The sequence below is a fragment of the Drosophila suzukii genome, chromosome 4, assembly GCF_043229965.1.
Source record: "Drosophila suzukii chromosome 4, CBGP_Dsuzu_IsoJpt1.0, whole genome shotgun sequence".
In the NCBI taxonomy this organism is placed as follows: domain Eukaryota; kingdom Metazoa; phylum Arthropoda; class Insecta; order Diptera; family Drosophilidae; genus Drosophila; species Drosophila suzukii.
Window position 1 is genome coordinate 2,472,308 of NC_092083.1, and position 12,272 is coordinate 2,484,579.

At 39.4% G+C, this 12,272-nt stretch overlaps 2 long non-coding RNA genes across 4 annotated transcripts; both read left to right on the forward strand.

Annotated features, from left to right (window-relative positions):
* The first annotated feature begins 4,530 nt into the window (after positions 1-4,530).
* LOC136117245 (uncharacterized) lies at positions 4,531-5,844 on the forward strand. 2 transcript variants are annotated; one of them, XR_010654650.2, is made up of 2 exons: positions 4,531-4,824; positions 5,417-5,844. It is a non-coding gene; the product is annotated as an uncharacterized lncRNA (long non-coding RNA). The 2 variants fall into 2 exon arrangements; XR_010654651.2 differs by having other exon boundaries at positions 4,531-4,780.
* Positions 5,845-9,014: 3,170 nt separating this feature from the next.
* Positions 9,015-10,328, forward strand: LOC136117244 (uncharacterized). 2 transcript variants are annotated; one of them, XR_010654647.2, is made up of 2 exons: positions 9,015-9,308; positions 9,901-10,328. It is a non-coding gene; the product is annotated as an uncharacterized lncRNA (long non-coding RNA). The 2 variants fall into 2 exon arrangements; XR_010654648.2 differs by having other exon boundaries at positions 9,015-9,264.
* The last annotated feature ends 1,944 nt before the right edge of the window (positions 10,329-12,272 follow it).

Genomic DNA, 12,272 nt, shown 5'->3' on the forward strand with positions numbered 1-12,272 from the left:
TCTTGGTAATGTGCTTCTCGGACTGCTATCGGTTCACGTGTCGACCATTTAATGGTATGTTCTGGTCTATTTATGTTTATCATAATTTTACTAATTTTATTCTCCTTACAGCTATCCTTATCATTAGGCATGCAATTTGACGAGGCTTTCACTTGTTCATGGCAAACGGATTGGAGCGTGGTTCCTCGTTCTTGCCCAAGCTCCTCATGCCGTTTCCCGTCTGGCATCGAGTACATCTTGGAGTCCTCACACCGGGTAGTCCACACTTGAAGCAGAACACCTTCAACACCTCCGATTCACACGCGTTGAATGGGTGTCCCACGGTTCCACAATTCCAGCATGTCAGTGGCTGTCGTTCCCTGTTGGTCTCCCAGTGTCTAGCTAATGCCTCCACTTCCTCTTGTTCTCCAGGTACACTCTCTTCTCCGACTGATTCCGGACAAAGCTCATCGATCCTCGGACGATCTTTATACCCTCGGTGAGTTTCGAGGTTGCTGGGATGTCGGGTCCACCGAGTCGCCAATATCCTCTCCGCGTCGTGGCATTCATGTCGGAGTTGATCCATATTAGTGATGTATATCGGGTATATAATTCTCGAAATCTGATCCCTAATGTTCATTTTTATTACTTTTATTAGGTCAAAGTCGGAAAACGGCATCTCTAGTCGAGATCTGAGCGCTAGCATGGTCTGGATATACACCTCGATCGTTTCTCCCGGCTTCTGCTTCCGTTCTCGCAGCTCATACTCTCGCTCGAAGTTGGATCGGTGACTCTGGAACTGCTGCTGTAGTGCGTACCTCAGGTAAGTCCACTCTTGCTTCTCCGTTGACCTCACGTACATCCAGTACCATTCCTTGGCTTGTCCTTCAACTAACACGTGAAATTCTCTTAGGACCTCCTTCCACGGCACCTGATACGACCTTTGGAGATGTTCGAGGCGGAATATAAACTCTGACACGGGCATGCTTCTGGGACTTCCATCAAAACTGAGCCCCCACTTCCGCAGTTGGCCGGCTTTAAACGCAGAATCGCCCACTGCCCCGCTTGACCGACGCTGATCCGGTCCTGGATTGAAGTTGTTATGAGCCCCGCCGTTTCCAGGAGGATTTTCTGGCGGCGTCATGTGAGACCCATTCCATCTCCTTGGTTCCTGCTCCGTCGACCAGGCGGTTTGCCGATACCCTTCCGATGCGTGGCGATTTATCTCCTGCTTCTCGGACAGCGCCCCAGATGTTGGCGGCGGGAAACCCATGTGGTGACTTACCCCCGGCAGTATGATTGGCGGAGGTTGTTGTAGCATCCTCGGGTCGAATGGTGGCACCTGACTCGGATTTGCCCGCGGCTGCTCGGCAAGGCCATGAGGTGGCGGCATCGGCGTCCCCGAAGAGGGTATTTGGCCCTGTCCAACTTGCTGTCCTTGGGCCTGGCGAACCTGCGTAGATGCCTGCCATGCCGCTTTTTCCTTCACGAAATCCCTGCGCCACTCCGCCATGCAGTCATTGATGTCCTTCATGAACTGCATCATATCCTGCTGCATCTGCTGTTTAAACATTTCGTACTCCGTCGACATTCCCACCTGGTACGTATGTTGAGCTTGAACCAGTGCCGCATTAACACCTGATTTTATCTCAGATGGCAAAGACTTTGGTATGGCCCCGGTTCCGCCTACCGCTTGAAGACCACTAGCTTCTCCTGGACTTCCGCTTCCAATCCCTTCAGGATTCTGCTCCCTTAGCGACTCCATGCCTTCGGGTGCCGATATGTTCTCCAATTTCTCCTCTTGATTAGCTTGTGAGCGAGTTACTGGCGGAGTCATACCTGCTGGTCCCCTATTCCGGATGAACTCCAAACTTCTCCTCAATTTTCTTCCGATTTGAACCCTATTCCTATCACTATTTGGCATATCCTAGTTCCTTTCTCATGTATATTTGTTTTTTTCTTATCTCTTCAAATTTTTCTAATCTGGGGGGGGATGAGACGTAGCTATTTACATTATCCACTAACTTTTCTCTCCTTTCCTTCAGTTCCTAATCCGTTCGTGTCAATTTTCACAAGTATTTAAACGATTTCAATAATTTAATTTACTCCTTATCTTTCAGACTTTACTTGAAACTGGCTGGGCAACGATGTTACACTTTATTCACAGCGTACATGGACCACACCAACTCCAAACATAGCAAACAAATTTAAATAAGTTATTACACATTTACTTTACCACAGACAACATATTAAAAAGACAATTGTTTTCTTTTTCTATTTCATATGCTGATGAACCTCCTAGCCTGGCTTCGCATGTCCCGCTTTACTTGGTCATGGGTCCACTTCTAGTCGGTCTTCTCTCTCTCAGCAAGGATTGTGCTCAGCAGAAAGGACTTTTCGGGATTTCACTCACTGTGGCTACGATGGGTTCGACTTTCTACGCCCGCCCACGGTCCAAACAGCTGGTTTCCGATGTCGCTTTCTATTGACACATTCTCTGGTGAGTATTCACTTTTTACGTTATGCTTGAAAATTTTTACTTTTATCGATTCCATTTCATTAATTTCTTAAATTTTCATTGGGCGCCATTTGTCGTGTCCTGCTTTTCGCGCAGTGTATATGCCGGCTAGTCAACGAACATCCCAGGGAGGGGAACAACCAACACTGTTGTCTACGCAGCAGACACAACAAAAAAAAAACAAACAAAACGGAAATTCAAACTCGGACAACTGGCAATTTCACGACGGATTTTTCTCGAACATCTGGACTGGACAACACAGATCTTATTGTGGTCCTGGAGTCCCTCCCAACCATGAGTGTATCCTTCAACATCATTTGGACACATCTCCCAATCCTGGTCGGTGGATCCTGCTACCTCGCCTAACTCATCTCACCCCCAACACGAATCTCTACTCACACGACTTCATTTCGTTTTCACGTTATAATTCATAATTTTTGCTTAAATTTTAACATTTTATAACCCTACCTACGGTACCGCACTTTCACAGGGAACACATATATATATATATAAATAAATAAATAACAATAAACAATATTCCAATAGTAAATAAATAGGTTAAATAAATAAATAATTTAAATGGATATAATTAGGAATAACTTAATTTGGGCGGGTTACATAATTAATATCATCAGTCTCAAATTTTGTTGTATTAATTTTCGGCTTTTTGAATTGGTTTGCCGCTTGTAGCTTTCGGGAACCTTTTGCTAATTCTGTGGCAAATGTAAGGGGCGAATAAAAACCTGGGGCCACCCGAGGATGAGCGGCCAATTTTCCTGTCGAAAATGTAGATCTCCTCCTGGTGGCTGGTCTTCGTCTCTCCTTACGTCAGAATATTTTCCTGCTCCAGACTTTTCCCTCACGGAATATTCTATAAATATTTATATTTCAACTACACTCACATTAACAAGGATTTTTTTTTTTTTTATCACTCACTGGAACTTGACTTCTAATCTTATATATTTTTTTTTGTCCACCAGAACCGTCTGCGACCAACTATATTTGCCCTTTAAACACCCTTGCTTGTTTCAATTTTTCAAGCCTCTCTTAGCCCAAAAACCACTCAAACTTTCCGAATTTAAACCTTGGTTCATTTGGGAGTTATCCGGTTTAAGGAACCAGTTCCATGACTTGTCCAAGCTGCACGACTCCCTGAACTCACGAGTCGTCGATAGTGTTGTATCGATTTTTCGACTATCGTTATCAGTCCTAATGTAAACAGCTTTGCTAAATTTACAACTTGTGCATATTTCCTTATCATTTAGCACATAACACTTATGCCCTTTATTGTGGGATTTCACCGACAGAAAAGTTGAAGGGCTGAAGGAGATCCACTAGAGAATCGCAGTGGGAAGGAACATGCCGAGTTGGACTTCGCTCTCTACATGGAAGTCCTGCCAGGCGAGTCCTCGCAAGGAAAGTACGATCCGGCCAAAAAAATTGGCCTACGTTGTGCTAATAGAAGTATCTTTTTAGCAGGACCACCAGTAATATGATCTCCGATGATCAGGAAAATAGGGCGCCCGCTAAGGAACAGTTGGAGAAGCCATAGCCAGCTGTTTCCAGGATGCTGGGCGACTTCCTGCAGCATCAGCGGGTCAACCCCGTTACGCAGTTCAGTCCTTTGTGTGCCCATCTATTTTTTGCGATTTTAAAAGGTATAAAGCAAATTGAATATTATAAATTTATATACATGTATATATTACAAATATACAATATATTTATATATATTTATCACACTGTTGTATGTACAATTTACATACAAATAATTAGTATTTTATTAAATTAATTACTTTTAGTTTGAATGCTCAATGTACATATGTATGAACAACTGTACATATGTCGGAGATGTATAAGAAGAAACGAAAATGTAAAAGAAACTGTAGAGCATTAAGAAAGAGAAAGAATAAAGAATAAAATAAACTAGTCACTAGGTTATTTGTGGTTCCTTTTATTTGCACAATTGCTGAGAGCGGGGATTGAGAACGAGAGAGAGTGTCGTCTCAGCCGAGTGTGGCGCGGTCATGGTCAAGGTCAAGGACTCTGAGAGAGAGAGAAGGACCAAAAAGGAATTGCAATTGAGAGGGAGAGAAAAGAAAGGAATTTGCAATTGGGTGAGGCAATACCCTTTGACGTGTGTCAGAAGAAGCCGGCAGAAGGAAGCCGACTTCACTTTGCTTTTGATATCTAAACGGAGAAGACGTTGACCGCGACTCACTGCGCATCTGCAACAAAAATGCAAGAAGGAGACCAGCAAATGTCTCAGCCCCTGACACATATTTAGTATGTTATTTTATTGTGTTCAATATGTGTTCAATATTTTCACAGTAAGTAAAGTGTAGATAATTTAGTTCAATGAATAAGTAAAGTGTAGATAATTTATTGAACTAAATTATCTACACTTTACTTATTTATTTACTTACTGTGAAAAGATTGATGTAAGATTGGTGGCAGAAAGAAACAAACTTTTTCAAAACATGTGGCACGAGCTCCACTTTTCAGAATTAAAAATGCAACTGACGAGAAATGCAAAAGACAAGGAAAATCGCGCGCTACCTTGCATGTTCCGTTTTGTCTTTATTATTTTTTTGTCAAGAGAACAGAAAACGATCGTAAAAAACGGGCATCGGCAAACCTTCGTGTTTAGTTTTTGTTTATTACACTCCGAGCAAAATTAACCTGGATGCACTATATTGAAACACACTCAGATGGCACCGCGATAGAAACATTTGCCCTGCAACATTTGCATGCGTGTTGTTTTGCGTAAAAAAGATACGACCCAGAACTATTTGTTTCGGAATGCGTTCCCGAATTTGCGTTTGGGCTTCCATCTGGATGAACTATATTAAAACACACCCATTTGGCCCATATTGCCTGAAAATTTGATTGCATCGATTTAATTTTTTCTCGGTCCTCTAGGGAGCAGCCTGTCGTATTGCTGGTAAAAGTTTAAGCTTTATTGTTGGGCAAGGAACTGAGGCAACGAATGCATAATGGCATTAGGATCCACCTCAAAAAATCCCTCGGACCGTTACTGAAGAGCAGCCAGTAAGGATTAACGGCAAATGTACGTTGTCTGAAGTCAGACGACACTAATATCAATCAATCAATAATTACGAGCAGTTTGATGATGAAGAAACATCGAGACAAGTTCACTAATTTCGTCCGATACAAACGATTTTCAACCACCTAAATTTTTTTGGAGCACAATTAAGTTTTTACAATTAAATTCGAGCTCGGTCGTAAACAAGTTTAAAAAATGTACACGTAAACAGATAACCCGACCCTTTTATAATAAAAACGACACGAAAAAAATGAATATGTATGTACGTGTCCGAACAAACAAAGGCTCCTTTTCATCTGAATCCAATTCAATTTTCTGTTAACTTCGTTCGATAAGTTTTTAGTGAACTTTGATCAAAAATAAAATTGGAAGATTTCGCGGTTTATTTATGCATTATCTTCGGGTCAAAAATACCTACCCAGAACCTTCAGAAAGCTACCAATTTTTATAAGAAGTATAAAGACGCAACTTCTTGAGATCCTGTTTAACAGACACATTCCGCAAAGGCTCTATCCAAGACAAGAAAAAGTGATAGGAAGGTATAAAGAACAAAGTATATTTAAATAACAATGGCAATAAACATGTCTCAGTTATTACTTATGAGATAAAATATAATATCAGTGATATTTAATGACAATGATATGTATTTTCAGTAGCATTACTTTTGGGACAACTAATGAAATATATTTTCAGTAGCATTACGTTCTGGACATATATTGAAATATATTTTCAGTAGCATTACTTTTTGGACATCTTATAAAATGTATTTCCAGTATCATTACTTTTTTTTGACAATCTAATAAAATAGATTTTGGTAGCATTCCTTGTTTTCAATGTCATTTAGATTGGTTTTCAGTAGCATTATTTTCTTGAATGCCGTTACTGTTACGATACTTTTTTCAATGATATTTGAAACACTAGCTTATAAAAAAATATTTTAAAACTGGCCCAAGAGGGATGATGGTAGTTCCTGGTACAGTTTGACCCCTAGATCACGAAAAAGAAGTCAAAAATATTTTAAATGAATACGTTTTTTAAAATATTTTTTGAGAAATTAATTTTTGAATTTTATTTGATATAGCTTTGAGTTCTGTTGTGACCAACGTGACCAACGCAGTGTTGTGAAAATTGAATTCCTTCTACTTGTCACAGTTGATAGCTGTTGAAGCTGTTCACGATAACTGCGATGATGCTCTGATGTCTTCAGAATGTTCGCGGCCACGTTAGATTGGAGTTTGCATAGATTGTTACATGTTTTCAAAAAGATACAAAACAACAAGAGATCTCCTCCAACAGTTAGCCAGAGGCGAATGGGGGGCTTGGGTGGTTAGTATTGCAGTCAGCAATTTGTACGGAGATTTGTTTTACAATAGCTTTGAATTTTAATTAATATTTTTATCTCTTCTTTCATGGTAATTTATAAAATAGGTGCAAGAGAGTGAGTTTTACGACAGTTTCGTCAAGCTTAAGCGTCAGCTGTTGTCAGATGGTGCATGTGCTCTGTAGGGCCGACTGCCGACTATTTTCTGAACGACAAGCCTAATAGCCTCTGCTCACAGCCACTTAAGATTGCAACACCGATTTTAAGCGGATTCTTGTTCACTTAGAAAATCGCTGAAGCGAACAGCTAATCGGTATAAGCATGCCGTATCCGAAGGAAGAGGACGAGCGAATTGAGTTGCTCCGTAAAAATGGAAAGCAACACATAACTAAATAAAATTTGAACTAGCATGTGGAATGTTTTCAGCTCCAAATTATGTTATAATTGGTATTAGCAAATTGATCAAGGAGGAGATATCCATTTAGGCAAGCGTAGAAAAAATTAAATATGTAATGTTGTGGGCCAAGTTAGAACTGATTGGTCCTTTTAAGTATTTACAACACCTTCCTCGAGTACGGTTCTGTGAATAAATCCTTCTTTTAGGCAACGATAATTGAATGCGCCATAAAATGGCTTTTCCTCTAGATAAATTATGCATGTTTTTGTGCAACAGGTGCCAGGTCTTGCCAGGGACATATCTTGGAGATTAGACATTGCCTTAGAAAAGAGCATAGCAATATTTCTTTTCAATAAGATATAAAATGCTGGGCACCAACAACAATTTCCTTATAACAGAGCCATACCGAAACGCCAAGTACGCAAATCACTAACCTCGAACATAATGATTAAAAAAACACTGAAATACTGAATTGCTTTGCGTGTGTGGTCCCATTTCCCGCTGAACCGAGTTATTGTGACTTTTCCCGTCTTTTTCTAGCACGTGGATTTCGCTGAAGCGGAAACTCCTTCTGTGTGAATAGGCTACTATGGGCCTTCCGATCGGTTGTTCTGTGGGAAGAGACTATTATAGTATTTTATAAAATTAGGAAATTTTAAAATAAAAGCCTAGTACTCAGATTGACGAAAACCGCGAGCTAACCATGAAGTGAGCGAGAGGCAAACAGGCGGCTAAAGATTTTCGTCGGGTCTGTTTTTCAGCGGGGTACTCAGATGAGCTAAGGAAATACCAGAAAAATACCAGATTTCGCGAGTGAATTTTCGATGAACGCCGTTAGCCGCGGCCCAAAGAATAAGAAATTTAATCTTTGGCGGTGTTCGTGCAGAAGCGTGGGGAATTTAAAAATCAAAAATGGAAGGAAACCAAAATCGGTTATAGGAGGTCAGTGCAGATGAAATAGGACGCCTAATCCAAGCTTATGCCCTTTATTGTGGGATTTCACCGACAGAAAAGTTGAAGGGCTGAAGGAGATCCACTAGAGAATCGCAGTGGGAAGGAACATGCCGAGTTGGACTTCGCTCTCTACATGGAAGTCCTGCCAGGCGAGTCCTCGCAAGGAAAGTACGATCCGGCCAAAAAAATTGGCCTACGTTGTGCTAATAGAAGTATCTTTTTAGCAGGACCACCAGTAATATGATCTCCGATGATCAGGAAAATAGGGCGCCCGCTAAGGAACAGTTGGAGAAGCCATAGCCAGCTGTTTCCAGGATGCTGGGCGACTTCCTGCAGCATCAGCGGGTCAACCCCGTTACGCAGTTCAGTCCTTTGTGTGCCCATCTATTTTTTGCGATTTTAAAAGGTATAAAGCAAATTGAATATTATAAATTTATATACATGTATATATTACAAATATACAATATATTTATATATATTTATCACACTGTTGTATGTACAATTTACATACAAGTAATTAGTATTTTATTAAATTAATTACTTTTAGTTTGAATGCTCAATGTACATATGTATGAACAACTGTACATATGTCGGAGATGTATAAGAAGAAACGAAAATGTAAAAGAAACTGTAGAGCATTAAGAAAGAGAAAGAATAAAGAATAAAATAAACTAGTCACTAGGTTATTTGTGGTTCCTTTTATTTGCACAATTGCTGAGAGCGGGGATTGAGAACGAGAGAGAGTGTCGTCTCAGCCGAGTGTGGCGCGGTCATGGTCAAGGTCAAGGACTCTGAGAGAGAGAGAAGGACCAAAAAGGAATTGCAATTGAGAGGGAGAGAAAAGAAAGGAATTTGCAATTGGGTGAGGCAATACCCTTTGACGTGTGTCAGAAGAAGCCGGCAGAAGGAAGCCGACTTCACTTTGCTTTTGATATCTAAACGGAGAAGACGTTGACCGCGACTCACTGCGCATCTGCAACAAAAATGCAAGAAGGAGACCAGCAAATGTCTCAGCCCCTGACACATATTTAGTATGTTATTTTATTGTGTTCAATATGTGTTCAATATTTTCACAGTAAGTAAAGTGTAGATAATTTAGTTCAATGAATAAGTAAAGTGTAGATAATTTATTGAACTAAATTATCTACACTTTACTTATTTATTTACTTACTGTGAAAAGATTGATGTAAGATTGGTGGCAGAAAGAAACAAACTTTTTCAAAACATGTGGCACGAGCTCCACTTTTCAGAATTAAAAATGCAACTGACGAGAAATGCAAAAGACAAGGAAAATCGCGCGCTACCTTGCATGTTCCGTTTTGTCTTTATTATTTTTTTGTCAAGAGAACAGAAAACGATCGTAAAAAACGGGCATCGGCAAACCTTCGTGTTTAGTTTTTGTTTATTACACTCCGAGCAAAATTAACCTGGATGCACTATATTGAAACACACTCAGATGGCACCGCGATAGAAACATTTGCCCTGCAACATTTGCATGCGTGTTGTTTTGCGTAAAAAAGATACGACCCAGAACTATTTGTTTCGGAATGCGTTCCCGAATTTGCGTTTGGGCTTTTATCTGGATGAACTATATTAAAACACACCCATTTGGCCCATATTGCCTGAAAATTTGATTGCATCGATTTAATTTTTTCTCGGTCCTCTAGGGAGCAGCCTGTCGTATTGCTGGTAAAAGTTTAAGCTTTATTGTTGGGCAAGGAACTGAGGCAACGAATGCATAATGGCATTAGGATCCACCTCAAAAAATCCCTCGGACCGTTACTGAAGAGCAGCCAGTAAGGATTAACGGCAAATGTACGTTGTCTGAAGTCAGACGACACTAATATCAATCAATCAATAATTACGAGCAGTTTGATGATGAAGAAACATCGAGACAAGTTCACTAATTTCGTCCGATACAAACGATTTTCAACCACCTAAATTTTTTTGGAGCACAATTAAGTTTTTACAATTAAATTCGAGCTCGGTCGTAAACAAGTTTAAAAAATGTACACGTAAACAGATAACCCGACCCTTTTATAATAAAAACGACACGAAAAAAATGAATATGTATGTACGTGTCCGAACAAACAAAGGCTCCTTTTCATCTGAATCCAATTCAATTTTCTGTTAACTTCGTTCGATAAGTTTTTAGTGAACTTTGATCAAAAATAAAATTGGAAGATTTCGCGGTTTATTTATGCATTATCTTCGGGTCAAAAATACCTACCCAGAACCTTCAGAAAGCTACCAATTTTTATAAGAAGTATAAAGACGCAACTTCTTGAGATCCTGTTTAACAGACACATTCCGCAAAGGCTCTATCCAAGACAAGAAAAAGTGATAGGAAGGTATAAAGAACAAAGTATATTTAAATAACAATGGCAATAAACATATCTCAGTTATTACTTATGAGATAAAATATAATATCAGTGATATTTAATGACAATGATATGTATTTTCAGTAGCATTACTTTTGGGACAACTAATGAAATATATTTTCAGTAGCATTACGTTCTGGACATATATTGAAATATATTTTCAGTAGCATTACTTTTTGGACATCTTATAAAATGTATTTCCAGTATCATTACTTTTTTTTGACAATCTAATAAAATAGATTTTGGTAGCATTCCTTGTTTTCAATGTCATTTAGATTGGTTTTCAGTAGCATTATTTTCTTGAATGCCGTTACTGTTACGATACTTTTTTCAATGATATTTGAAACACTAGCTTATAAAAAAATATTTTAAAACTGGCCCAAGAGGGATGATGGTAGTTCCTGGTACAGTTTGACCCCTAGATCACGAAAAAGAAGTCAAAAATATTTTAAATGAATACGTTTTTTAAAATATTTTTTGAGAAATTAATTTTTGAATTTTATTTGATATAGCTTTGAGTTCTGTTGTGACCAACGTGACCAACGCAGTGTTGTGAAAATTGAATTCCTTCTACTTGTCACAGTTGATAGCTGTTGAAGCTGTTCACGATAACTGCGATGATGCTCTGATGTCTTCAGAATGTTCGCGGCCACGTTAGATTGGAGTTTGCATAGATTGTTACATGTTTTCAAAAAGATACAAAACAACAAGAGATCTCCTCCAACAGTTAGCCAGAGGCGAATGGGGGGCTTGGGTGGTTAGTATTGCAGTCAGCAATTTGTACGGAGATTTGTTTTACAATAGCTTTGAATTTTAATTAATATTTTTATCTCTTCTTTCATGGTAATTTATAAAATAGGTGCAAGAGAGTGAGTTTTACGACAGTTTCGTCAAGCTTAAGCGTCAGCTGTTGTCAGATGGTGCATGTGCTCTGTAGGGCCGACTGCCGACTATTTTCTGAACGACAAGCCTAATAGCCTCTGCTCACAGCCACTTAAGATTGCAACACCGATTTTAAGCGGATTCTTGTTCACTTAGAAAATCGCTGAAGCGAACAGCTAATCGGTATAAGCATGCCGTATCCGAAGGAAGAGGACGAGCGAATTGAGTTGCTCCGTAAAAATGGAAAGCAACACATAACTAAATAAAATTTGAACTAGCATGTGGAATGTTTTCAGCTCCAAATTATGTTATAATTGGTATAAGCAAATTGATCAAGGAGGAGATATCCATTTAGGCAAGCGTAGAAAAAATTAAATATGTAATGTTGTGGGCCAAGTTAGAACTGATTGGTCCTTTTAAGTATTTACAACACCTTCCTCGAGTACGGTTCTGTGAATAAATCCTTCTTTTAGGCAACGATAATTGAATGCGCCATAAAATGGCTTTTCCTCTAGATAAATTATGCATGTTTTTGTGCAACAGGTGCCAGGTCTTGCCAGGGACATAACTTGGAGATTAGACATTGCCTTAGAAAAGAGCATAGCAATATTTCTTTTCAATAAGATATAAAATGCTGGGCACCAACAACAATTTCCTTATAACAGAGCCATACCGAAACGCCAAGTACGCAAATCACTAACCTCGAACATAATGATTAAAAAAACACTGAAATACTGAATTGCTTTGCGTGTGTGGTCCCATTTCCCGCTGAACCG